The 27,461-nt window shown below is 41.0% G+C and overlaps 1 protein-coding gene across 11 annotated transcripts in view; it reads left to right on the top strand.

The window, feature by feature from the left end:
• The window catches only part of PAG1 (phosphoprotein membrane anchor with glycosphingolipid microdomains 1), a 112,870-nt gene that overhangs the window by 45,369 nt on the left and 40,040 nt on the right, over window positions 1-27,461 (top strand). For 5 of the 11 annotated variants that reach the window (XM_030968268.1, XM_030968287.1, XM_030968221.1 and 2 more), the window contains one exon: window positions 18,233-18,297. The exons of 2 other annotated variants lie outside the window; for them this stretch is intronic. The gene's annotated coding sequence lies outside the window, so the exon portion shown is untranslated. Of the gene's footprint in view, window positions 1-15,565; window positions 16,006-16,062; window positions 16,157-18,232; window positions 18,298-27,461 lie in introns of those variants that run through there. 4 more of the 11 variants (XM_030968296.1, XM_030968305.1, XM_030968278.1 and 1 more) reach the window with 4 other exon arrangements.

Raw genomic sequence — 27,461 nt, 5'->3', positions numbered from 1 at the left:
AAGAGGAGAGGTCAATATTATCTTAAAATTGTGGGAGTGTTGGGCCAAAGGGAATCTGCTAATTAAATTCCTCAAAGGAGATGAAGCATGTTTCATATTTTCCTATCCTTGTTGTAAATAAGCAGCAGTATGCTTATGAAGTTGACAGGTGACAGAATTCTTATGAATTCATAGGTGACTCAAAGGTGTAAGAGTCACTGGCATTTCAGAAGAGGATCATAGCATCATACAAGGATTATGTTTTCTTCTGAGTTGGTGTGATAGATATGGCATAAAATGTAATGGTGCAATGCCATGCTTTTTACTCTGGGTAAAGTGAGGCCAGGCAATAAAAACCAGTCCCTGATTATCTCTGAGGTTTGTTAACAGACTTTTCCAGATGCAGCAGAGGTAAAAATAAAGACCAGCTTTAGGATGGAGCATCATGGAGTTCATAGAAGGGCCTTGTAAGTTTCCTTGCAGTCCTGTGCTCCTGTATTTATTTGATGTGTTTCTCTTGAGGAATGGGATGTGCATGTGCCTCTCTGTGTGTGGATGTTTTAATTAAATTGCTAGCTGCTTCCATGTGTCTGAAGCATTCCCCAGTGGTGTCTGTGTCTGTGCACTGGAGCAGTGGGAAGGATGATGTGTTCTTGTGCACGCAGCTGCAGCCCAGCAGGAAAGGGGGAGACTTCAGAGAGAGCAAACTCTGCAGCTCCTGGAGGGGTGCTTGTCAGTCACATCTGCCTATCCCAGGCCCTTTGCTGCTGGGGGAATGTGCTGAGTTTCTGCTCCTCTTTGGATCATCAGCCATCACTGCTCATAAGCACAACCTAAATATTGGCCTGCCTGCAGAGAAATAGAAAAAATCCCTTTTTATAGCACAGAAGTTTTGCTCTTGGAAGACAAGAGAGAGCCGTGTCCTGATGGTGAGGTAAGTGCCACGTCCCACATTTTTGCAGTTCCCAAAGGCAGGCTGGAACAGTTCAATTGATTGTTTGGTCAAATTGACTTTCTGTGCCAGGCACACTATGGGTAAGTAAGGGCAGGCATATACAGGTACCTCTAGGGTACCACCACTGTGCTCTGGCCAAAGCCTGGATTCTCTGCTGCTTGGATACTGCCATGGGGAGGGGACCTTGGTGCACTGAGGAGGGACCTTGAGTGTCAGAGGAGGACCTGGTGGGCGGTTTGCCGGGCCCCAGGACCAGCCTGTGGCTGAGCTTGTGATGCTTGTGTTGGGTTGGAGCAGGTGCTGCTTCTTCCCCACTCTTGTGGCTGTTCCTCGTCCCTCCTTGCACATGTTCCTTTGAGGTTTGTTGGGCTCTGTGGATTTCAGGAGGAAGCATGTGTCACTACTTCTGTTATCACTAATCCTGAAAAAGCAGAATTTCAGATTTCACAGAAAATCCAGCCATTAGCTTCATTTATTCATATGTTAATGCTCATTTTGCCTTAACTATCACAGAGTGGAGATGATAATTTACTCCACTTAGGGCATACTGGTTTTTGGTTTAGCCATGACAATGGTTATCGATAGTGGGATTGTATCCTACAGCTTCTGGTTCTTTTTCTTTTCTCTTTTCATATTATTCTCACCCATTTTCCGTACTTGCATTGTTTACCCTTGACATGAATGATTATTTCTTCCAAATATATTAAACACATTAATCAAGTTTCCATGGCTGAAGCAGATTTAGTATGCATTTTTAGGAAAGTATTGGACAGATTTCAGTGTTGTTATTCCAAGAATTTTACTTGCTGATTTACTGTGCTTTGAGAGTAAGATTGTCTTTTGTGTCAGACGTGCAGCATGGCAAGCCAACAAACACGAGAACCAAGAGTGACTTGATGCTACAGACGAGAATGTGTGATTTTCTTTCTGTCATCTAGTTCTGTTTAATACCAACAGAAATGGCACATCTCCCACTTCCTTGTGAGTACAGCTTCTGCATTTCTGCAGTGAATCCAGAAAAGTTTGAACAGGGCTTTCCCCAAGGGGACAGAGGAAGCTGTGGCACTGCCCACTGTCCCCCATTTCTCTGAGAAAAAGCTTCACAGTCCAAGTGAGTGAAAGGGTTTTATTTTTCATGGCATAAAGACCTATGAATGTGCTCAGGGGCCACACATTTCACTCTATAATTTTCTACTTGATTATGCCTTTAAATTGCAGAGCAGTTGTATTATTTTTATATAGCAGTATCATGAGGGTTCAAGAATACTTCTTAACTGGTGTTGAACTTTAACCTGAACACTGAGATTCATGGGTTTATTCTCTTAATATCCCTTGATAATCACTCCCTGCCTTATCACTGTCTCTTCTTGAGGAAGGCAGAAAAAAATACAAACCAGTTTGTTCAAACTCATGAGATGAAGTGATGAAGATCCTTATAACCTTATTGCATAAAAGGAAGAAAACTGGACCAGAAGTTCACATCCTAATTATTGCTAAAGTTATAATATAGTGTGGAAAACTATTCTGTTCTAGGCAATAAGGGAACACATGCTCTTTCAGTCAGAGGCATTATTATTTTTGCATTATTTCTATCAGCATCACAATTCTGCCAAATGAAAATACGTAACCAGACATTACATGGTCTTCTTGCTTTTCACAGTTCATTTTTTCTGTCTGTTGATGTGTGCAAGTTCTTTCACCATGATTTGAAACTTCTTAATGGTGTCGACAAACAATTGTGTATTTCCACACTGTCAAACAAGAAATTTGTGGTTCTTCTTACCCTTGGGATAGGCAAGGACCTAAGAAGATTACATTACAAAAGATTGATTTCTGTTCTTCATGTAAAAAGAAAATCTATTTCTAATCTGGTTTGGGATGAGAATTCATAGTGGCCATCTGTGTGAATATTTTACCCATAGTAATTTAATTTTAAAAAACAATCTGGCTCAAAAAATCAGTGCCTTTTTTTGCTTTTATTTTTCTCTCCCTGAGTAAGGTTTCCTCGTCTGGCATCTCAGGGAAGAGCATCTGCTTCAAAGGATGTCTTTGGAGGTTCTGAGTTCAAAGATGTCTTTGGAGATTCTCCTTACCTTTTTAACAAATATTTCCATCATGCTGCCTCATACAGACAGTAAGAAATCTCCAGCTGTTATGGGCAAGGTCTATAGTATAAACATTCATCTCACTTCATCAGAGATACAATCATGCTTCACTCCTTAATATGAATGTCTTGTTCATCTTATTCCTTAAAAAAATTAATTTGACATCATGATTTACATTAATAATTCACAATTTTGACAGAATCTTTTTATTAAAAAAGATCATGCCTCACATTTCAGCCTATTAAAAACAAAATTACAATGGATTTAGACAGAAGGCTAATAATACTTAGGAAGTCCAGTATGCACATGCATTTTTCATTATGATTGACAACCTGTTTAGAAATTCTGTGTTTGTAAGTTCCAGCCCAGACTTTCACTAGGTCTTAGTGAATATTTATTGGAATTCTCAAATACTTCATAGTTAGGCTGCATTCTGTCCCCACGGGAACATTTTTCCATTGGACATTCAGATAATTATCCTTTATTCACATAAATACTTTTACAAATATTCAACATTCACATTGCATGAAATAGTGTACTTACATTCATGTGCTGTGTTGACATTAATCTCAGTATAAATGTAAAATGTTGATTGTTTGTGCTTGGACATTCTCACTGCAGCACTCTATTAGGTTAAGGATGCTACTGGGTAGCAGAGGGGAGTGCTGCTCCCAAAATTCTTTGACCTGGTTCACTGCAAGAAAGCAGTTAAAAGCCAACATGGAGATGAAAATATCTTTCACAGCTGTGACAGCACAACATGTGTTAGTACTTTGTGTGAAAATGAGCAGAGACAATTTAAACTCTGCATTTGGCCAATTAGTCCTATGGTATCTTTTCTTTTACAATAAAGATGCCGTTGGCAAAGCCTAGCCAGAAAAGGACAGAGTGGGTATTCCTGCAGAGACTGCCTAGAAGATTGGAATGCTTCTGGCATACAGATAGTTGTAGCAGATGTTTCCAATTAACTGTAATAATTTTGAAAAAAAAGTGAATTTTCTTCAGGATCTCTTTGATGAATATTGATGTGGTGGCACTCTCCTCAGCCTGGAAGTGCTCACGGTAGCAGTGCTTGGGACGGAAAGGATAAAAAATTGAAAAGTGATGATTTGCTATAAAAGCTGAAGATTCAGATCCTTGCACAGGGTAGAATTAGGAGAGGGCTTTTGTCTTAGTTTCTCTCTCTGTTCTGGCATTTTCCCTCCAGCCAGCCCTCCCAGGCAGTCAGCCCCCCGAGGCAGGCCTGTCCGTGAGACACCGTGCCAAGGGGTCACACCCAAGGGGACTTCCATTGCTACAGGACAGAGTGGATGGTTTTGTTGAGGCCCTAGGTGAGCTTAGTGCCAAAAGGGTTTGTTCCTGGAGTGCTGGGATTTGTGAGAAGCACGATGCTGGTGGAGACATGCCAGCTCTTCAGAGACCCCATGGCGCTCCACGTGGAGCCGCTGGGTTTGCCTGGAAACACTTTCAGCAATGTACGGAGAGCTGAACTTGGTGTGGCTGTGCTGTGGGATACAGAGTGAGCATGAAGGCTTCTGGTACAGATTTTTTCAGCACTTCAGGACTCTTGTTGTGTGCTGTCCACAAACAGATGGCGAGCTCTACTGTTTAATAAAAAAATAAAAAAATAAAAAAGGCAAAGAATCTTTCACAACTTGCTGAGAATTTAATATGACTTTATTTAAGCTTATTTCTTGTTAAGTCCATTTTGCTTTATTTTCTTCCTTCTAGGTGTATTTCTTTTCATACCTATAGCTAGTCTAAGTAGTTTTAATTTGAATTTGATGATTTATATAGTTTTAATTTTTTGAATGTAACAGTATTTTTACCAGTTCTATTTGTTACTCTCTTCATAGCTTTGTTGCAAGACACATTTTTGTGGTGATTTCACATAATGCTTTCTACACTCCTAAACTCTTGTATTTATAGTTTTTCAGATTATATGGTAACTTCCATGTCTTGAGAGTGATGGCAAGCATTGCTAGTGTCATATCTTTGCATTTATTTTTTGTTTGTTTCAAAAGCTAAAGCTATGAATTAGGTTATTTGAACAAGGCATGCTGTGTTATATGTTTTTCCCATTAGCTCTCCGAAGCCTCCTCATCTGTAGTGCTCACAGGGTGTCCTGTTTGTGGTGTCACGGAGTCAGGGTCTGGTTTGGACCAGTGACCAAGTTAGTGATCAAAATTTTCTGGCTGGTGCTGCTGCCCCAAATACATGCCTCTTAGCTGTAAAACCCACTGGGAATAAATCTTCCCTTTAATTCCTATGTATTCCTCCTACTCTTTATGCAGTGAGGGTATTAGTGTGGTTGCAATGCAGACCCATTGTGCGGGGTCCTGCCTGCTGCTGTCCTTTGACACAAGCCTTCAGTTACTCCATGCTGCTTCTTTTGGCTTCTAGAAACTCAGCTTCACAGGCTGTAGAGGGTCTGTGTAGTGTTTCTTTAGAAAAAGCCCAACTGACTGTGTATAATCCTAAGCCACTTCATTTTCCAGTACTTTACTTAACATTATCTGCTTTCTGTAGAGAATTGCATGTTTAAGAGACAAAAACTTAAATGCTATCAAGTAGTTCCTTGATAGCTTTTTAAAGGGAATTGTTTGCAAAGCAAATTTCCTTGCCCATTGTCACCATTTAGGAGTGTCTCTAGTTTACTGCCGAGTCAGGGAAGTGCAGAAGATGGGCTCCTAGCAGTGATAGGAACCCTTCCTCTCTCACATGTGCAGCTCTGTTTTGTTTTCACACATTTATCCACCCTTCAGACAATGAAGTGAGAAAATAAAATTATATGGAGGGGTAGGGCTGTTTCTTTTGTCTTTTTTATGTTAAGGCAAATTGAGGACAGGAGGATGATGCTGAGTCAAAATTATCTTCTCTTTAACTCTTTTAGGGCTAGCACTAAAATAAGAATGAGATGGGACAAGAGGTATTGAACAAATGGAAATTATAAAGCTGAAAACACAAATGTGAAAGACAAATGGTTCCTGTGAGCTCCCATCTGTATTGAAAAAGACTGTCAAGAGCAGGGTTTAAAACTTTTTTGGCCACATACTTGCATGGGACAGAATGTATTTAAAACAATTCCTGTCAAGTTTCTTCCTAAGCAGGCGTGTCTAGAGAAGTAAAGGACTGATGCAGCACTGCAGGCTCATGGTGGGTGAAGAGGTGTTGCTCCTGCACGCAGGATCAGGGTCTGGCCTTTTCCACCTGCAGAAAGCCAGAACCTTCCTAATGATTTCAACAGAGCAACTGCACAAAGACAAAATAGGATTGGAAGTGGCAAACATGATGGGAATACAGTCTTTCAGATTATTTGCTGTGATTTTTCACCTTTGTTTTAACCACCTCCTGGCTAGAGTGCTGCAAGAACAAAACCATGGTCTTCTAAAACAAATTTTGTAGGCATTTTAAGAGATGCTCTTGCAGCATAGATGAAGCATTAATGTAGCAGTGCTTTGGTGTGCCTGGGGGATTTATGTTGTGTTGATTCAGTGATGAATCAAGTAGGCAACGTGCAGTGCTGTGAGATGTACTGCTAGTGCTGCAGCAAAGGGATGGCTGAAGAACAGGAGCACAGAGCAAAATTGAGAGAAGGCAGGTCACAGGTAACAGCAGACCTTGACTGGTCTTGTCTTTGTACCCATGAACAGTGGTTTTGCACAGTGGTTTTGCACATAGTTCATAGTGGGTGGTAAATATGAACTTTGTCTGGAAGCATGACTTCAGGCCCTTATCCTTTTATGCTCTCCCCTCTATTAAATATTGTTATAAAATCCCCAAACAGCATAGGGAGTGGTTTTGGTTTTTTTGTTGTGTTTTTCTTTTTTTGTAAAGGCTGTCTTGGCAATTATTATTATATCAGTAAGGAGCAACATAAAAGTCAAAGCATGTGATGCCTCCCGTGCTTGCTTGAGAACATCAAATTACTGCAAAGAGTGCCCCCTGTTTAAATGAGCAAATATGTAAATTTTATGTAAACTGCTTAACTTATTCACGTTTTTGCATTAAGCTCTTCTTGTGTTTTATGAACTTACAATCAAGCAGCAAAAGTTTTATTTTATCAGGATTTGGAATTAATGGAAGACTGAAGTTGAAAAACCAACTAACCAAACAGTAAAACTGCTTGATGGAGGGAGGCAAGGAGATTTCTCTGTGTGTACAAGACTTGTAATTTTTGAAAGTGTATCTGCCAGCCCACTTATATCTCTGTCCTAATAGGATCACTTGGAGAATATCTGAATGTCTGGTATTTCACATTCTTAATAACTGAGTTTTAGTTTTGAAGTGGCTGGACATCTGAAATAGCAGACATGCACATGTGAAATACCCTTATTGGAGTGTACTTTCTTTGTGTAAAGTAAACCTGTGGAGAGATCCACATTAGTTGGGATTACTGGCTGAGATGCTTCCCATGTCAGGAAGAACTGATTTGTTTCCCAGGGCCTGCTTTCCAGGCTGATGTTCCTAGGAGATTTGCCCAAGCAAAGATATTCAGGCTTTTACTCATGGTGAATTCTGGTAACTGGTAATGCAGAGAGGATGCTAACAGCCACCCAAAAATTGGATTTTAAAAATGATGGAAAAAGGGAATGAATGTTTTGTTTTTCACTTCCTCAGTTATTAAAAGCAAAGGTGGAGAGGGTACAATTACCATTTGCTGAACATTATTCCTGAAACACTTCAGAGGGGGTGAGACTTTCCTAAACATTCTGCATGATGAATTTGTTTCTTCTGCCCCACTGAATTCAAATGAAGTGCTTCTCCTTGTTGCAGTGTGTGAGGCACCCTCATGTTGTCCCTGCCTGGAATGTGAGCAGCGCTTTTCTGCCCGGATTCCCACAGCAGCAGCAAGCAATCCTGTCTGCAGTTAAGATGCTCTCCATCCCCCTGGGACTGTCACTGGTGTCTCAGAGGCAGCACTCAGGGTCCCATGGGGAAGCTCACAGCTGGCTGCAGCTGCTCCCATGCTTTCTTCATGGAGCGAGGAATGTACGTGAAAAAGGAGGAAAACTGTAATGAAATCCATTAATAACTGCTAGGAAGGAAGCAAGCTCGTGCTCCTTCAAAGCAGCTGATACAAAGCCACCTTTTGTGTTGCAATAACTGATGGCTATGCCGCAGGGTGACCCCTCTTCCCAGGGCCTTGCTTGATGGCAGGGTGGAGGTGGGGACCCCCAGTCTCCTTCCTGCACCCCAGGTGCAGTTCCTGGCTGTGGCTGAGGTGCTGGCAGGAGCACTGCCCTGGCTGCTAGGCCACTGCTTTCTCCATGGCCAAAGGAAGGGATCTCTGTGAAAAGAAGGCTCACAGTATGGAGGGGTGGGATGTATGCACTGGACTTGGGGAGAAGCACGTGGGGGCTTCTTTTCTTGTTCATCATCTCCCCTCAGGCTTAGCAGAAAATATTTTTCTCACATCCTGGGCTGTCCATCTGGCTGCTTTGGTGTGGGAGAAAACACATGCTGAAGCCCATACAATTTGCATGGATTTCATGCAAATATCAAAGCAGAATTTCAGGAGTTGGTTAAGTGTGGGTTTTTTTCTAAAAGGCTAATGTAATCTTCTGTGGTGTGCGATTACATCTTCTGGCAAAGCTTGCTTGATTAAGCAAATCCCATTTCTGGGATTTAGAGTTTTATGCTAGCATCTCTCCCAGTTCAATGAGTTGGCATAGGAAATTCTGTTTACTGTCTTCTCTGGTGCATTTGGTCCAGTGTGGAGTCTGGAGGTGGAGCTGAATATGCACACTAACACTCTGGCTGTCTCAGCCACTCATGTAAATGAAGAAGTCACATTCAAAGAGTTTAAAAAAAATAATTCTTATCATCCACAAGTTACTGAAGGTTTCCTTTAAACATCATATTCAGTTCTTGCTGGCAGAGTGATTTTAAAGGTCATTTTCAAATGAGAGAGAGACATACAAATGTTCTAGGGAGTCCTCCTTGTTGGGGCACTGGTCAGAGCAGCGATGCTCTGCACTCTCCATCCGCCAGTCCACTGCACAGATCACCTCCCAGGAGGTGCCCAGGAGGAGGGTGGTGGGTGCTGGCACCCAAAAGACAGCTATCTGCAAAACTCCCCTGCTGAAATGGAGGGGAAGGCTGCCCAGTGGTGCTCTGCCTCAGCTCCTTCCTTGTGGCAGCTCCAGGTTTACTGAGCCATGCTCCTGTAGAGCCTGGATGTTCTGGGGTCAAGTCTCCCTTGCAGGTGGCTTTTGTGTGCCAAAGGCTGGTGGAGTAGGGACATGCCAAAGGCTGGGCCTCTGCCTGCTAGCTGGAATGTATTCCCCATGCCCAAGATAGCTTTCATTATGTTGATATTAGGTATTTAAAAAAACCAAAGCCAATCAGCTTCTGTCACAGCCTTGCTGTGTCACCAGGGCAAAGCCTTTATTAGCAGATACTTTGAGAGCTTTTATGGAACTCCCCTGGTGGACAGACACCTCTGACTTACTGGGCCACTCCACTCCCAGCAGTGATTGTTTAAAGTAAACTTTAAAGTCAGGGCAGGGCTCAGTTTCTCAGCACCCTTGCGTAAGACTCGCTATATCAGACACTTGAAAGATTTGCTCTTTTAAATTCTTTTTTAATTAGTCTATAAATTCTTTCAGTTCAATCTTGTGAACCAAGCTTGGGTGAGGCTTTCAGGCATGTGTCAATGCATCCATGACAGGTGTCTCCAAGGAAGAACAAAGTATTGAAGGACAATATGAGATACAAAACCAGGTCTGATCTCTCACAGGTGGTGTAGAGGGCAGGCAAAACAACAACAGCAGAAAGAAGGTGGAAACACCATCTCTTACTGATCTGTTGTTCAGCTTCAAAAGCTGTTTGAATCTGAGGGGTCAGCAGGTCCTTTAGGATATTTTTTTTCTTTTATATCAGAAACATAGGTGAAACTTTGGACAACATTGATAGATTTCAGTCTAGTGTCACATGAAGCAGGTGCAGGGGCAGCCAGCTCACTGTTCTATCCTGTGGGCACTTGGGAGGACAGCACAAAGAGCTTTAGTTGCATTAAGAAATATTTGATGTAATTAACCAGCTTTTTGTTTGGATTGGGTCTAAGGTTGTCCATCTTGTTTTTCCTGATTTGTAAACCAGTTTTCACTCTGAAAGATAGAGTGATAATCAAAGAGAACAAGAACGGTTAGCTGACAGTCTACATCCCATCCTGCTTTTCCTGAAGTTAAACTTCGAGTATTTACACTATCTCAATTCACTGTAGTTAAATAAAGGTTTCTAAGAGTGGGGGGATTTTTTTTGTTTGTTTGTTTTTGTGGTTTTGAGGTGTTTTCTTTTGTTTTTATGTTCCTTGTTTTATGAATAAATAATTGCTGTGGACACTTTTGTCACTGATGTAATACTTAAATGTGATTCCACAGTTTCTGTGTGGCAGTGGCTGTAGTAAGAGGACTTGTACAGTTTGTGCAAATGCTGGCAGAGAGAAAATCACATCTTAATAATTACTTTTCATATAATGCAATTTCCTGAGCACAAACAGTTTTATGTGATATGCTTTTGCTGAGTAAGATGCCAGCGTTCATGGCAGAAAAACAGGGATAATTCAAACAGGTCTGAAGGGATCAGGACTCAGAAATGCAAGGCAGCCATTGGAGGTGAGATGCAGAGCAGTCATGGATGGTGATGAAGTACTGACAAAGCTTCTCTCTATCACAGCCTGTCAACAAATGACAGGAGGATGACATTTTTTCTCTCTTGCACTTGTAATCTCAAAGTTAAACCCTCATAAATAGATAAATATCCTCTCGTGGCTGTTTTCCTGATTAGAGTGGTGTCACTTCCATTTCCAGAAGCTCTGCCCACTAGGATCTTACCATCTCATCGATTATTTTGAGCATACTCTAATCATATTTTACATTTTTAAAAATAATTATATTCCCTTGTGCATTTGAGTTAGCAATTTGATTCTGATAATCAGATCTTGTCCATATATTCAAATAATTAATGAGAGTTTCTCCGTGTTGGATATGATGATATAGGATAATGGATTTGCACAATTTTTTAGCCAAATCTGAAAACATTTGGATATCTTGAGTCAGAAAGATCTTTGACCTGAAATTAATTAAGGAATGGAAAATAGGAAAAGTGGGTGGATGCAGGAGAGGATTAAACAAACAAACAAAAAAATCTCTGTTCCTTCAAGATTTTGGTTCTGTTAAATAGTGTAAAAAAGTCTTTTCATAGAATAATTGATCCTTAGAAATGGCATAAATTTGAAAATTAGGAAGAGTGGAAAATGGAAGCTTAGTAATTTGATTCCTTTCTTCATTTTTAACAAAAATGAGCAAGCTGCAGGGGAGAATAAAAGACAGCTGAAGTTGAAGGAAGGACATTTGTAGCCATCTATGTCCTAATGTGTAACATAAGGAAGCCACATGTAAGTATTTAGTCCTGACTGTAACGGATTGAATACATTTGGTCTTGTCTGAAGGAAACAAGCCCAAATCTATCAAGTACGTGGGTGAAAAAACAGTTGGAAATTCTGGCTACTACAAATGGAAACCAAAGAGCCACGCTCAAATTCTTTCACCTCAGATGAGGTGAAAGTTTCAGTTCCACAATCAGTGCTTATCAGACAGGTGAGAAATAAATTTGTAGTTTACATCAGTTATTCTTAAATATTTCACTGGATGTGTTGTGGTTCATAAGTATTGTAATGTTGAAAACCAGATTCCATAAGAAAAATTATTTATGAAAATTATTTTCATCCTTTTACTACAGAAGATTAGATTTATTATTATATTGGTAGATGTCAGATCTTTGTGAGGCTTTGACTTGACAGCTCTGAGAAGGGGCTTTGGCCATATGCACGTTATGCCAAACTAAAAATCCACATGACCTGAGTTAGTCAAGAGTTAAAGAGCTTTTAGCAGAGAACAGAGTGTAGACCCAAATGATCTGTGCCCAAGTAAAATACTTCAGTTTGATCAATAGCTCAAAATGAAATACAGATCTTTTAGCAGTGGGGGCAGCCTGGTGTTTATTTGTCTTCAGCATGTGTAGGAGATTTGCAGTTCCCAGCTCTGCCAGGCTCCCAGCCAGAGGCAGAGGTGATGCTTGAGTAAGTGTAATTTTGTGTTTGGTCTCCCATAGGTGGAGAGGACCTGGTATGATCCAGCATTTGTCTCAGGCAAGTAGAAGGACCTGATGAGGTGCAGGTACCAATGTCACGTAACACTACAAATAAAACTGCCACAAAAGTAATGCTCTTGGAAAGAAGGAATAGCAGTGACAAGTTTGACTGGAAAAACTGTAATTGAGGCAAGTCTAGAATAAGCAGTGTTATCAAGTTGGTTTTCATCAACAGCTAATCCAAATTTAACTAAGATCTCTTGGGTTCAGGCTTCATTATCACCTAATGCAGGCTGAACACATCTATCTGCACTCATTGGAGATTTGATATAACACCTATTTAGAGAAGTAATTTACAAGTGTTAGTCTTATCTGTATGGCCAGAGATGTTCATAATTTGTTTAAAGATGTTTGCTTTGTATTTGTAAAGATTGAATTTGCTATCAGGGAATTAGAGTGGCAGTGGCTAAGTCTTGGTGCGCGTCTTTGAAGAAAGAATCTCTTGGCCTTGTGTTTTCAGAAAACTGAATGAGTCCCTCTTTCTCTTAGTTGTAGATGTAAAGTGTCAGTCTGAACATGTGTGTGTTTTAAAATCCTGTAAGCAAACCAGATTTTTTAGAAGAGCATCATAGTAAGAAATCTCATAGTTTTTCTACATCTCCAAAGACACATATGGCACCTTCCTGTCCCTGCCAGAGGATGTGTGCAGTTCTCCATCCTTTGCATGATTTTATGGAGAAGTTCTTCTCTGAAACTTTTATTCTGTGGTTCCTTAATCCATCCATCCATTGAATGACCACCTAGGCTGCCCTGAGTAATATCCTTGTGGTTTTATACACCTTGAGAGCTAAAAAAAGTGAGATAGAGGTGAGGGCTATCTCAGATTGATGGTGTACATCCAAAGATACTGCAAGTTAATGGAATTGCTGGGAAGTTACACCAGTGAAACTGAGGTGGTCTTCTGTACTTCTAATATACTTGTGAGAATAGTCTGAAAGTATTCATTTTTTCATGGGGCCCTGACAAATAATATCTGGATCTTTACTTACCATAGATGTGGGAAAAAAGTAAGGTGTTTAAAAAAATTAAAATCAAGTAGGATCACAAGGGTTCAGAAGGAGAAGTATCTCCAAAGAAAAACTCCATAAACCATGTCATATAAACAACTTGCATGTAAGTGCTAAATCTCTCTACATCTGTTGACCTGTGTAGAGATTGAGTTTTGGCTTTCACTTTGGAGTTTATATAGACTAAGTACATGAAATCTAAAGGTACAACTTGTTAGAGATGAAGTGAGATGGCACAGGCAGGCTCCTCCACTCCAGACTCAAGATTTCCAAGAGAAATAACCATGTTCAGTGTTCTTAACTACCTCCAATGCAAAATACACCACTTTTAGGTGCCAATTTACATTATGTTGTGGTTTCTAAGTATTGTGCAGTAAAAGACGAAAGTGATATGAGAAGAGTAACACTGAGGACCACTGATTTATGTGGACTGGAAACTTAGGAGAAGCAGAAAAAGGAGAAGCAGAAAAAGGAGAAGGAATAAAGCTGGCCTGTTACTCTTGATTATACCTGACCTGTTTTAGTCGAAGCAGTTCTGCTTGCCTCTGGCCACAAGCATTTCCTAATGTATTTTACCATTAGATGTTGCATCCTTTACTAGAACTTGAGTGGTGCTTGTAGGCTGACCCCTGCACAGTTCTCTTTTCAGACATTCTTTTGACTCTGAATAACCACCTCAGCACCAGTTTTTAAAGTTTTGACATTACTTATGTCATTTTGGAAAAAGAGATTCATACTGAGAAAATGCCCCTGGAAGCTACTCTGAAATTTGTTCTAGATGTTTACAATGTTCAGTCAAAGAACATCTGATTTTTTTAATTGCCATGGAATTGTGGGGCTCTGCTGAAATAAAGCACTCTTGAACCTGCTTAAGTCCATTTGACAAGATGTTTAACTCCATTTGACAAGATGCTTAAGACAAATTTTATCTTATTAATAGATAAAAGGAAATCCTTCAGAATTGTTAATAAAGAATAAAATTAGAAGAGATGATTGCTCATTCACAGTTGTCCTGTATCAGCTTAATTTTGAGTGCAAGATGCAGTTTTACAGGTCTGTTTCTATCCAGACACTGAACTGAGGGCTGCTGCTCAGTTCTCCTGAAAATTATTTTGGAGTTCACTGAAATGCTTTGAAAGAACATATTTTTTAAAAGTGCTTATAAATTCCCTCTAGAAGTCACCCTCTTACTTTGCTGTCTCATGTTACAAACTCGCATATATTAATTTGGAAGAGGTGTGTCTTTGATTATTCATTACTCAAGATAACCCTTGCCAAAGTCCCCGAAAATGCAAGAGCAAGAAAGAGCCTTGAGAGGTGGGGCAGCAGGATGGCTGCCTAGCCCTGATGATCATCTCAAGGCTGATCTGGTAGGACTGGCTAAAAGGGTGACATAGGCCCCTGGGACATTGCCAGCAAGTCACCAATTAATACTAATTGCATGGGAAAATACTGTAAGGGTGGTTCAGCAGGGACTGGAATGAGTTCATAGCTGTGCTGCACCCAAGGGCTGTGTGTCCCTTGGTATTTACTTCAAGAAGAAAACACAATGTTGCTTACTGCTCTATTCACTTGCAATGTTTTTAGATCTGGACTACAATTTGTGTGGAGAAGCGTGAAACATCTCACATCTATCATAGAGCTTGGCTTGTGAATATTTGAGTTAAAGTGTAATATTCCAATTGGTTTCAGCAGGAATTATCACTTTTTCATCTTGAGCCAGACATTGCTTCTCATTTTCTCATAGAAAGGAAAACAAAACTGAAGTTGCATGAACTATATGCACATGATATATATGCACGAGAGAACTATGGACATCTGATTTTTAAAATGCTTTTGGCTTTGCCTCTCTGATTTCCAAGGAAAGCTTTGTAGAAAACTGGGATTTAAGCTGCTGCTGTCTCCTCCTCTGCGTAGTGACAGCTCTAAACATCTGCTGAAGATGTCATTTATTGTCTCATCCTCTGGTTGCTCATGATGATCATGAAGCATCGTGCCTCCTTGAAAATGGAACTGGTAATGCTGTGGGGCAGGAGCGAAGAGCCAGCGTGCTCAGGGGCTCTGGAGTGTGGTTACCGGGGGTCGAGAGCAGCTGCTGTGCCTGTGCTGTGCCAGGGATCAGCCCGGGCAGGGAGAGCCGCTTTCCTTTCCCGGCAGGTTTGGAGAGGCAGGTGGCAGCAGCCGGGCTGGGAAGGGCACGTCGCTCTGTCGGGGCACTGCGATTTCGCCTCTTCTTCCTGCTCTCGAAAAGGCAGACAAGGCTTCCAAGTCCTAAATTGCATTTTGTCTAACTCCTCCCCTATTCTGGCTGCTTGCTCATGCAACCACCCACGGATCCGAAACAAAAATGTGTGAAGCGAGGCAGGGAGGGCTCTTGCCAGCGCAGATCCCGTCTCCTCTCTGGGAGCCCGGGCGCCCGTCGTGCGCTGCCACTGTCTCGCTCCTGGGCACGGCGGAGCCGTGGCTGATCATAAACACATCGGCATTTCTCTCCCATCCCTTCTCATCACCCTGTGCTCCAACAGGAAGAAGAAGAAGAAGTAAAGAGAGGTGCGGGGCTGCGGATGAGCGTGTCTTTGTGGCACCCTCGCCGGGCAGGCTGACAGAGGCGGCATTGTTCGCGGGCTGTGCCCGCCTGGCAGCCGGGGAACGTGGGATCTGAGCCCGGCATACAGGATCGGTGAGGCTGTGCCCGAAGGTGGGATCCGAGCCCTGCATACGGGATCGGTGAGGCTGTGCCCGAAGGTGGGATCCGCGCCCTGCATACGGGATCGGTGAGGCTGTGCCCGCCTGGCAGCCAAAGGTGGGATCCGAGCCCTGCATACGGGATCGGTGAGGCTGTGCCCGCCTGGCAGCCGGGGAAGGCGGGATCCGAGCCCTGCATACGGGATCAGTGAGGCTGTGCCCGCCTGGCAGCCGGGGAAGGCGGGATCCGAGCCCTGCATACGGGATCGGTGAGCGGCCGGGACAGGGTGAGCAGCTCCGAGAGCTGCGTTAATGCCTGGAGGGAGTTTTAGAGCTCAAACAGCTTCTCCTGGTATCTTCTTCTGCACAATGCAAAGAGGGTCTAGGATGAGGGGTCCTTGTTAATCAAAGGTAATATTTTTGTCTTTAGAGTAGCATAAGTTAGTGGCCATCGCTGCTGTTTGGTTGTTTATTAAAATAAGAGTGATACAACAGGGAGGAAAGTTATGAAGTGCTCTGCACTCTGCAGGAGAGTAAAGCTTTGTGGGGCCATCATGCTGAGGGTTATTGAAGTTTGGCTATTCCCCTTTATGTGGGCTTAGTTTGTGTTACCAGTAATAAGAAAATCTGTGTATGTGTTCCCATCAGAGGAAGAAAAGACTATTTAGTTTCCTTCTCCATCTTTTTAAGCCAAAAGTTACTATTTATGTACAATATTAAATGAATTCTGCTAGTAGAAATACATTGATATATAGGCAAGGCAAATACTTCTTATTACCAGAGACAGTTCCTCACCCCTCAAAGTACTCCCTGGAGTACAATGCATCCTGTACAGTCATAAAAATATTAACATTTGTTGCACATACCTCAGCAGAAAGAAAAATCATTGTTGCATTTATTTTTCCAGCCACCTTGCAATAACTATGATTACACAGACTGTGCCAAACAGATTTTTCATTGTTGTGCCAGCATTTCTCATGTGCTCTTAGTACATCAATCCTATTTTAGTGGTTTTTAAATGACTATTTTTTTTAGTTTCTAAGATATATTTTGTCCAAGTGTTCACTGTTCATATTGCTGTCTGTTCTTTGTGGTTGACAAGTCTGTTTTTGAGAGTGTGTACTGCTATTTGGGGATGATAACAAGCATGGTCTTAAAAGCACAAACCTTGTGGTTGTTGCTCACCTTTTGTGCCCAGGCTAACATGCTTTTGGGGTGAACGGGCTCAGCTGCATTGAAGACCCCACACACAACTCTAAATCTGGAGCTCTTAATAACACAAGCGGTGTTTGAAAGGTTTTTTCCTAGGAAGGGGTTAAAATGAGGAGAGTGTGGTTTGTGTACTGAGGAACGTGACTGGGTTCCGCCAGTGCAGCACCGTTTGTTCTGTGTAATTTGGGAGAACACAGCTTGTACCTCCTGTTTGCCTGATGGCACATAGTGGCCCCAGAGGACACACGCTGCTTTTGTGCTTCTGCTCAGTTTTAATCTTCAGGGAGCAACTGTTTCAAAGAATAAACACATTGCCTTGTAGGAGAAACTCCAGAAAACATCCTGCTAGTGACAGCGGCAGCCACTGCCCATCATCCCGGACGCTGCTCTGCCAAAAACGGCGGGGCTTTGTGAGCTGGCCTGCCAAAGGCTGGGAGCTGCAAACTCTGTATTCCCGAGGAGGGCCAAAGGAAAGCAGCTTTCAAAGAGCTGAATTAAAATTGTGAGGCTGCTAGCTGCTGGCTCAAAATGCAGAATCTGTGTTTATCCCGGCCCCTTCAGCCCAGGGATTTCTGGCATCCCCTTTCTGCAGGAGTGTCCTGCCCACTAATCGCTACACATCCCTCAGGCTGCTTGGTGGTGGGGCTGGTTGGGCACCAGGTGGGCAGGTAATGTGCCTGCTCACTCCCTCCATGCAGGCTTTTAGGTTAAATCAAAATTGGTTGTTTATTATTTTGAATACACTGCCTCATACTGGTGTAGAGCCTGTTACTTTCCTGTTACTTTTCTTCTACTGATTGGTTTTAGCTGGCAAACAAACTTTCATTTGCTGTTAGTTTAAAAAAGTGGAGAAAATGCACATACCACACAAAATAATCCTACTAAATAATATTTGTTTGCTAGATGTTGCATGCCTGACTTATACAGAGACTTTAATAACCCATTTCCTTCAGAGTATATGACACTAAGAGGGCAGGGTCAATTTAAAATAAATAGTTTTTGCTTACGAAGTCAACTTCAGTCTATTGTATATGTTTCTGTAAACAAAAAGATGCAGCAGAGTTTGGGATGGATATAAGCACAGACAGGGGTTTTGAGATAATGTTTTAACCAGTGTTTCATTGGTTTGTCAGCCCAGAAGCTTTTGCTTCCTCACTGGGAGAGCCTGTATGAAGACCTGTGTGGATGATGTTATAAGGTAAGGGATACACACCTTTGGTGTGTTCTTTAACTTTTTAATTTTGCATTGCTACAGAGTTTCTGGGTCAGAAGTTGCTGCACTCTATCTAATTTCTTCTCAGAGAGACTGTTGTTTGGTAGTGACAAATAAATGAGAAAGACTAACTGTTTACAGTGTAGATGATGATATGTCTTAAATGATGTTGAATTTCAGTTTCTCTGCTACGAGCCTCAAACTGTCCCTGTGGGGAAAGGCTCTTGCTGTGTGTGTGGAGGTCTTGCTGAGGTCTGGAGGACCTCTTGGTGCAGCATCACTTGCAGTGTTTTATCCAACTTGGTAATGTTGCATTAAAACAGGAGTGTGCAGTGTGTTTTCTGATTCCCAGAAATATTGTCACTTCGTGGCATTCCCCTGCCAGCTTTAGTGTCACCTTTCCTTCTACACTGGTCTCTGTCTCGGTAGCAGTCCCCATCACCTCTATTCCCCTGCAGACAGGGTGCACTCCAGGCTTTTATCCACAGGCAGACTGATGATCAGTGAACAGCACCATTCTCACCTCCTCTCCCAGGGCCTCATGCACTGAGCCACCAAATCATTTGTCAATAAATGAAGAATCTATTTGAAATAAATTGATGAGGAAGTGTGGAACTCTTCTGTTCTGGGGTCCTAAAGGCAGGTTTTCATGCTAGGCATTCACAAGCCTGCATGCATGTTGCAGAGTCTAGCAGTGTTAGTATAGTACAGCTGTGCTGCATATTTCCTTCATCTGCTTGTTTAGAGACACCCAGAATATTCATCTTAATCATTTCCGCTGCATAGTAGGTACAGGAGGAAATACCAGGGAGAGCCCTGTCACTGGGAAAATGCATCATTTGAATGTGTAATGTAAATATTTTAGCTAAGCAAATGTAAACACTGTTTTGCCTTTAGGATGGGAAAAGACTGTCGCAGTCAGAAACGAGCTGACATAAGAGTGACCCCGTATAGATGAGATACAAAATTGTGTTCACACATTTTGGTAATCAAAACAGAGCCCTTAATGAATTGCCTAGTGTGAAAGGAATTACAAACACAAATGTGCCTGGCGCAAGGCATTAGGAAGTTGCTGCTGTATTAATGCTAGAATGAAGGACTTTTCAGGATTCATGGGGATCCAAGGTCTATGGGGAGGATGATGGGAGATGAGAGAGATAAGATGATGAGAGATGTGCTATGGTGAGGGCTAAACAAAGGCTGGAGACTCTCTGGAGGGAAACCTACACTTCTAAATACGCTCTGAATGTCCATGCTTCTCTGTGCCACTGACTATGAGTTGTGTTCACCATGCCAGGACAGTAAATTCAGAAGTGTTAAAGGGTTAGAAGATGGTAGAAGCAATAAATATGCTAGATTCAGTAAAAAGCCCCTTATTGCATTCACAGCCCTGCTGTGATTTTTCAGCCAGTGGATTCAAAGGAAGGCAGAGTTGTTAGGGAGCTCAGAGTGGCTGCTCATCAGTTCTGCCTGAACTGGCTTCATAAGTGTGTGAAGACTTATATTCAAGTGGTGCTTGATAGAAACCAAACATGTTGTTTAACTTTTGGTACTGAAATTGGTCCTGAAAAACAGCATGGGATCCAGAATCCTCCCAGATTCCACTAGACTTCATTGTGCAGTAAATGGTCTTTGGGCATTCATCAGATCGCTAAGCAGAGGAAACATCTGGAGATGATTTGGTTGGCTGTATGTTCTGGCCCTTGAATTGTTAATGCCAGAGGAAGAAGAAACAACACAGAGGATTTGTCTAGACTCCATGGATTGAAAGAAACTAGTTAGATTTTATTTCTGAAGGCACAGGTTCATGTAAATGCCCAAGTGAGTAAGCTTTCATTCCTGCAAAAGCTGGGGGATTTTTTAAGGTTGATTTTTGCTTGTATTACCAACAATGGATAATATATTAACGTCTGCCTCACATTTGCTATTTCTTTGCTATAACAGCTGGAAATTTACATTTACACATAGGCCTCAGAGCTAAAAATGTCATTCCCTACGTTAAAAACCCATAATGATTTTTGTTGTTCTCCTTGATAGGAAAGGAGAACTGAAAACACAAGGAAAAGACAAACAGGAAGAGTAGCCCCAGACGATAAAGGCTCTTAGTTGGAGCAAAGATTAATCATGTATAGTGCAGCCTTGAAAGTGTCATTGTCTGCCACTACTACAGCAATTTAGCTATAGCCAAATGAGCAAATCTATCTATTTAATTATCTAAAGAAAGTAGAAGAAATCAAATGTTAAACATCATCAGTGAAAATACAATGTTTTTTTTGGTACAGAGAAAATGAAGAGCACCTCTTGTGTGGATGAAAAGTGTTCTGCATAGATGAGAATAACTTAAACATTATCACAGAATCAAACTTGTGTTGCTAGAAAATCTAATCATTTTGTGCAATAACTTCTTTTAATTATTCTCTTGAATACAGATAATCCAAATCTCCTTTTTCTCCCAGACATATGTATCAATTTTCATGGGAAAGCATTAATACAGCCAAAAGTAAGAACTTCATTTTTTTCCTTTATGGGCAGGAAGTTCATGTACTTTTGCTAAAGGGCTGTATTGTGCCTTTTTAAAAAATAATTTTTAAAAAGGATTTTAAATTAGATGCTGTGTTTTAGCACAGGAAAAAAGGTAGGAACAGATTGGTCTGTAGTGCTGAATTCACAGCATCATTTTTCTAAAATAAGGTCTTATTATTTGAAAGCTGATGAGAGAGAGGGAATTTAAGAGATGGGAAGTGTGGTTGAAAAATTTTTGGAAGGAGATTGTAAACTTCAGGGCAGAAGGGAGTTAGATAAAAGAATCTGTGAGAGTGGGAATAATAATGTGAAGAGGAACAGACTGTGCTGGTGATATCTTTTGGCCAAAGTTTTAGAAAGAATTCAGAATATGATCTGCAATCTCTGTCTTTGTGGGGGGGAATGGGAATTTTTCCATTTACAGTAAAGTTGAGTGAGAATGTCATTGCTCCAGCTGTTAAAATATTTTGAATTCTACGTCAAACTGATTATTTATTGCAGTGTTAAAGTATAGACTATTGTGGACAAAAGAAAAAGAGAAATTGGAATCAATCCCAAAAAGTGGGTTGAAAGTATAATTTATGCTTCCCTGAGAGGGAATGGGACTGCTTGTCCAGTTCAGCTCATTCCAACCCAGTTCTCTGAGAGACTGCTTTTTAGGAAGCCTCTTTGGATAGATACAGCTAGAGGTGAACAAATCTCAAGGTTCAGATCTTCAAGGGAAACTTGGAAGCCTCTGTCAAAGCCAGGGGTAAATAGGATGCATATTTTGAGGCTGGAAGTGCCATCTGAGTGTGACTTTACAAAGCACGTGAGGACCACGGCATCCCAGGCATCTCTGGCGCACACTTGAGAACAGAGTTGGGCAAGGCAGAGTTTCTGCAGAAGGTGGATGGGCTGCATGGGCTGCTCCTGTGCCTGCAGCCTTTTCAGAAGCCCCTCTTTCCTCATGGTACAGAGCAATACACCATCTTTGCCTGTTCAGTCATTTCTGTGTAACACAGTGTTCACATTCATATCTACATAGAACCAGCTCCAGATGAATAGCAGTAACTTCCAGCATTAGGTAAATATGTCTGTGAAATGAATTTATCCTTCTGCTGTTTGGACTGTCAATAGCCTTGGACAATCTGCTGTCATCAGATTGACTTGGGTTCTTAGTTTTGCTTTTGTGGCACAGCCAATTCCATTTCAGTGTATGTGAATTAAAGAGAGTATGCTCTAATAATATTTTATATTTACACGGCACATCTCATCCCAGAGGACTTTATAAATCATGTATATTCAACACCTCTGACCTTTCACAGTCCCTTCAGAGCTGGAGAACAAGCATTTTACAAAAGCAATAAAACCATAGGAATTTTTTCTCTGTAATACTGGGGGGCACTCATTAATTACAGAATGAATTTTATGTTCCCTAAGCTACAGCTTCAGTTCATAAAGACCTTTATTGAAAATTTCTTCAAGATAAGATGCATGATCCTGCATTTTGTGTATACCACGAACAAAGGGCTAATCCATCCTTTTAAAACTGGACTCCTGGAAATATATCACTCTTGCATCTAAATGAACATAAAAGTGTCACTACCTCTATACCTTGGCTGTCATTTTACCAGTAAATTTTCACCTCTTCCTGAAGGATCTGCCCAAAATGCCATAGACTGCCTTCCCCCTCCACTGCTACACATCCTCCCATTGCAGTGTGAGAAATACAGCAAAATAGATGCATCAGAAAACCTATTTACTTGCTTTTGAGGAAGTCAAATGTGACTGATCCTCTGAGGTATCAAGCTGAAGAAATTCAGCCTGTCTTTGCATTTGGTCAGCATATGCAGAGGAGGAGGGATGAGCAAGGCCAAAGATACAAGGCAGACGGGGAAGAGGAGGATGGTGATGAATTCATTGTCCTGGCATTCAGTGCCTCTTCCTGTAACATTAGGAGGATGACCCAAAGCCTGTGCGTATCAGTTAGTGTCTGTCCCTGCAGCACTGGGACAGTGAGGGACAGTGTGGGGCCCTTTGTCTTCCCAGGACATCCTTCTTGTGGTCCAGAGAAGCTCAGCTTATGTGCAGGACTACCTCAGTGGGATCAGATTCCCTCTACTTTGAGAAAAAATTCCAGAGGAGGCGCTTTCCTGAATTTTAAAGAAGAAAATGGACATGCAGCCTGTCTACATACAGTCTTTGCTTGGCCATTTTGTGGGTTGATTTGGGCCTTATTTAGTCTGTTGTTTTAAACAGAAGGACAACATTTCTATTCTAGCTGTACAATTCAGCAAATGGATTACAAAACCACAGTTAACTGTGACTGTCATGGATGGTAACTCAGTTAATAATAGATAAAAGAATCTTTACGTTTTCTGTGTATTGTTTTGCCATTTGTCTCTCTCTCTCTTTGTAGCTTGTCTGGATTTAATATAGTTTATTCCATTTAGGAGCATTGCTGAGACAAACCCCATTAAAGCAGGCATTATAGTCCTTGTTTTGATTAGCACTCAAGGCCACTAGATAATGATGCTTAAAAAAAAAATCCCTTATTTCTCCCATGGTCATTAGCACTGTGATCATTGCCAACCTTCATACAACAGTGTAAGTTGTTTTTTTTTTCCTAAATCTCAGAGCCAATTGTGAATGTCTGTAATACAGTCTGTGACATTTGAACTGTAACATTTATCTCAAAAATAGCAGTTCTTGCTCTTTCAGTGCTCATACTTGCAAGAAATTGAATCTTTCTATGTAAGACAGTCAAAAAACATCATTAACTAGTTGGTATTTTTCAAAGCTATTTTATTGGGGTGATTTTTTGGTTTTTTATTTCATGTTGTAGTGAGGCTTTCTAGACATTCAGGTATGTACATGTTCTTCTAACACAACACCCTGACCAGAGAAAGACATTTGCACTGCTCCTAACAATACCAGACCATTTCAGCCCTGGACTAATATGGGCAATTAAAATAATTTCCACACATCATGTTTAAACCAGTGACATGTAATTCTAGGACAAAGCCTCTCAGCACCTCTTTCCAATATTCATCTGCACTCAGAGGATAAGCAGCTGCTATTACATGCTAATGTCTTTTGAGGGTGAATGGCCATTTTAGGGCATGTTATTAACTCTGTGCAAATCAGTGCATTTTCCATCTTAGTGTACAGAGTTGACTTCACACGCTGTTCCCTTTGCAGGTTTTAGTTCTGTTAGCCAAAAAGAAAAATGAGAAAAATTAGGCATTTGATGAGTTTGGGTTGGCATCTTGAAGGATGGGGCATGTCCATCTGCAATTACATGTTCAGGCTGTGGGGACCAGACCTCTCACCTTACAGGCTTGGGAAGTTGCAGGTCTTAGGGCAAAAGGCCAGCCAGAACAATTATCATTTCTAATAACACAGCTGACTAATTTTACTTTATTGCTGTGTTTTACCTAACATAGATGTACACTGGGTACCTGGAAAGAGGCACTCACTCTAGTATTTGTTTTTTATTCTTACAGACCCAAGTCACCCTGTGTTCCCACTAACTTGCCAGATCCAGGTGTGGGAGCCCAGCAGACTCCTGAGATCCTTTGAGCTGCTCATTGATTCCTCAGAGCAAACTGAGTGCTTCTTTGCATGAGCATACTTCTTTATTGAGATAAAAATTCTTGCTTTTTCCCCTTTTTCTTCCTCCTGAAAAGGAAAAAAAAATGACTGCACACACACACAAAAAAAAGTGGTGTAGCATACAGAGCTTTAGCATAGACTTGCTTTGGCTTAAGACTGGCTTGTTACTACCAAGAGTTTGTTTCTTGCTGTGGCCATGATCCCTCAACCCCTGCTCCAGCATTTGGGGGACTCATGTGGGATAAGTGGCTTGGAATGCCAAATGTATAAAATATTAATTTTTGTTGAACTATTCCATGATTCTCCAAACCTTCTGAGCACAGAAACCTTTTTTATCACATTGCAGCCCAAGCCACCTCATCTGTACTCTTCTGGTTTGGGCATTTAAATGAATTTTGCTCACTAAGGCATCCAGTTCTGTTCTACTCCTACTATTTGTTTTGTCTAGCCCTGCTCAGAGTAGATAATTAATGCAGTAGTTAAAATACCATCATCTTAATGCTCTTTACCACGGATGAAAACCTGCTTGTCTCAAAAGCTGTTATGCATGAACCATGTAGAAGAATTAGCTTCAGAGTGGAATAACCCTGGATTTATTATTCAACCAGTCACCACACTAACCTGTTTTTTTTCCTGTTATTATTCTTACCTAAGTAGTTGCTACAGTTGAAAGGCGCCTCCCAATTTCTAAAACAGAGGACAGAACCAGATCGCTGGAAGATCTTTTAAAAAATCCATTTTAAAAAAATGCAAATCCTCACTTGTGAATTCCTGATAAATGCTGAATAAATTCCCACAGTTCATAATTTCTCATTATTTATTTAATTTATACACCATTATAACTGTGAATGAGGCTTTACAAAACCATAGGGACACAATCTTTGCCCTAAAGAGATTGTAGCTGAAATTAGACACAACATATGACCAATTATTTCAATAGACAAAGCAGGATTACACCAAATAAAAATGGTTCTTGTTGCATATCTTGTGTACATTGTAAGCTTGTAATAATACAGTTATTTGGAAAAGACCTGTTTGTGCCCCTGAATGTGGTGATTTGTAACAAAGCTCTAGAATAAAGCCATCATTAGTGTTTGCTGGTTTAAACCAGAAAACCTGAGACACTAATCACTAATGGTTGCTTTCCTACAGGCAATTTAATTAAAGAGCTGGATTTAATAGAGGATGTATTCAGTATTCATTTCTAGCTGCTGTGGCCTCCAAGGATCTTCATTTTTAGACCCATCTTGAAGATATTGTTTGCCTGGTGTATTTTATTGCATGGTGAAGGCAGAGCTCTTGGAGGCTCTAACAGGACACCACACTTTCTTCAGCCTAATCTTTCCTAATGTGAATAATGAGATTTCTCTGAACTTTAAGGAAAGAAGTGTCTTACTTCATACATATAGAGCTCTTTTCCTCCTATTTAGTTACAAATACCAGTGTAATGTTTTATTTCCAAGAATAAGCCATAATTGTGCAGTACATCATTGTTTAAGTGTTCCTCAGCAGAAGAGGCTGCATATAAATACTGCATGTACTTGTATCAAATCCTCAGTCTTTATTTTGACATTTGAATATCCAGACCTTTTGCTTGACAGGACTTTAGCTAATGAACTGAGGTTTGACCACTATTTCCAGAGCTCTGCTAGTATAGAGCTCATCTCATCCCCTCTCTAGATGAGAAAAAATGTCCATGGTGGGAGCAGGGTGGCCTGGGTGAAGGGAATGGGGCTGGAAACCTCCCCACCTTCTCCTCCCCTGCAGCAGGTCAGGGCTGGGGTTTTATTCCCCAGCAATTCACTCAGATAAAAAGAGGATTAGGGTACCTGCTTGCCTACCCCACAGGATTCTGGTGTGGCTAATTAGTCAATATTTGCACAGCTCTGAGAAAATGCTTTAAAGTGCCAATTATGAATAATAATTATCTTCTGAAGATGATTGGGAGTCCATGTTTGCATGTTGATTCAGGCCACGGGAGTCAGTCTTTCAAATAACAGCTCTTATTTAAATGCCTTGCTGCTTCCTTATCTCATGTTGTGTGTTGTTTTTTTTAAGGATGATGAGAAACATTAGTTTACCCTCAGGAAAGGCCAGGTCTGACTGTTTTTAATAATGAGTTATGTACTTAGTCACAGTAGGTAAATTTACAAACCAAGCAGGACACACTTGGAGATCGATTCTGTCTGTTGGGCAGATGGTTTTACACAAAACGTTCAGCAGGACAAGCCTGCTGAGACTTTAAAACAAATACTGCTCAGTAACATTGCCATAAGCCTCTTAATATGGTGGCAATGCCTGATTTACACTCTGCAGAGCTCCTACTTTATTTATATCTCATCTATTTACTGGGGTGTAATAGATTTACTCTGGGAAGAGCTCGATCTGGGCTGATTTACTTTGAAGGCTGACATTTTCAGTTGGAACTTACTTCCAGAAAACAGTAACTAGTCCTCAGCACCAACTGCAGGACACTGAGCTATTTTATTAGTAACAGCACACCAGTATTAAAGACAAAGCAAGAACAGCCTACAAAAGAAGTCCATGACTGGACTTCAGATTTTTGAGATTCCTGGAAACTTTCTCTTGCAGCAGAAATATTTTTTTATTTTTCTTAACATCTCTGCATTTTCTGGTAGTTTTAGAAATGTTGCTGGTCTCTTTAACTGGATAGCAAGAGGCTTAATTATTTATTCTACCTTTATATGAGCTAATTGGAGAAGTGTTGCCTGTACGTTAGTTTTAATATTTGAGTCTGTATATCTGTATGTTAATGTTGCATTAAATAAAAGGAAATCTACAGTTGTACTTAATTCTACAGAGAGAACAAAATTTTGCCTCCAGTTATGATACAAGAGCAATTGGGAACAAAACTGGGCCAGAAGTTCCCTGCCTTCTATCTCTTTGCAGTAACATAAAATTTTAATGGAGAAAAATTACACAAAAAAAGAACACTTTGTTTTAAAATGTTCATAAAGGGAAAAGAACTGGATTTTTTTTTTGCCTGAAAAGAGGTCTTTTGATAGTTG

This window comes from Camarhynchus parvulus, chromosome 2, assembly GCF_901933205.1.
Source record: "Camarhynchus parvulus chromosome 2, STF_HiC, whole genome shotgun sequence".
Classification (NCBI taxonomy): Eukaryota; Metazoa; Chordata; class Aves; order Passeriformes; family Thraupidae; genus Camarhynchus; species Camarhynchus parvulus.
The sequence above is the reverse complement of the archived record's forward strand: the minus strand, read 5'-3'. Positions and strand labels throughout refer to the sequence as shown.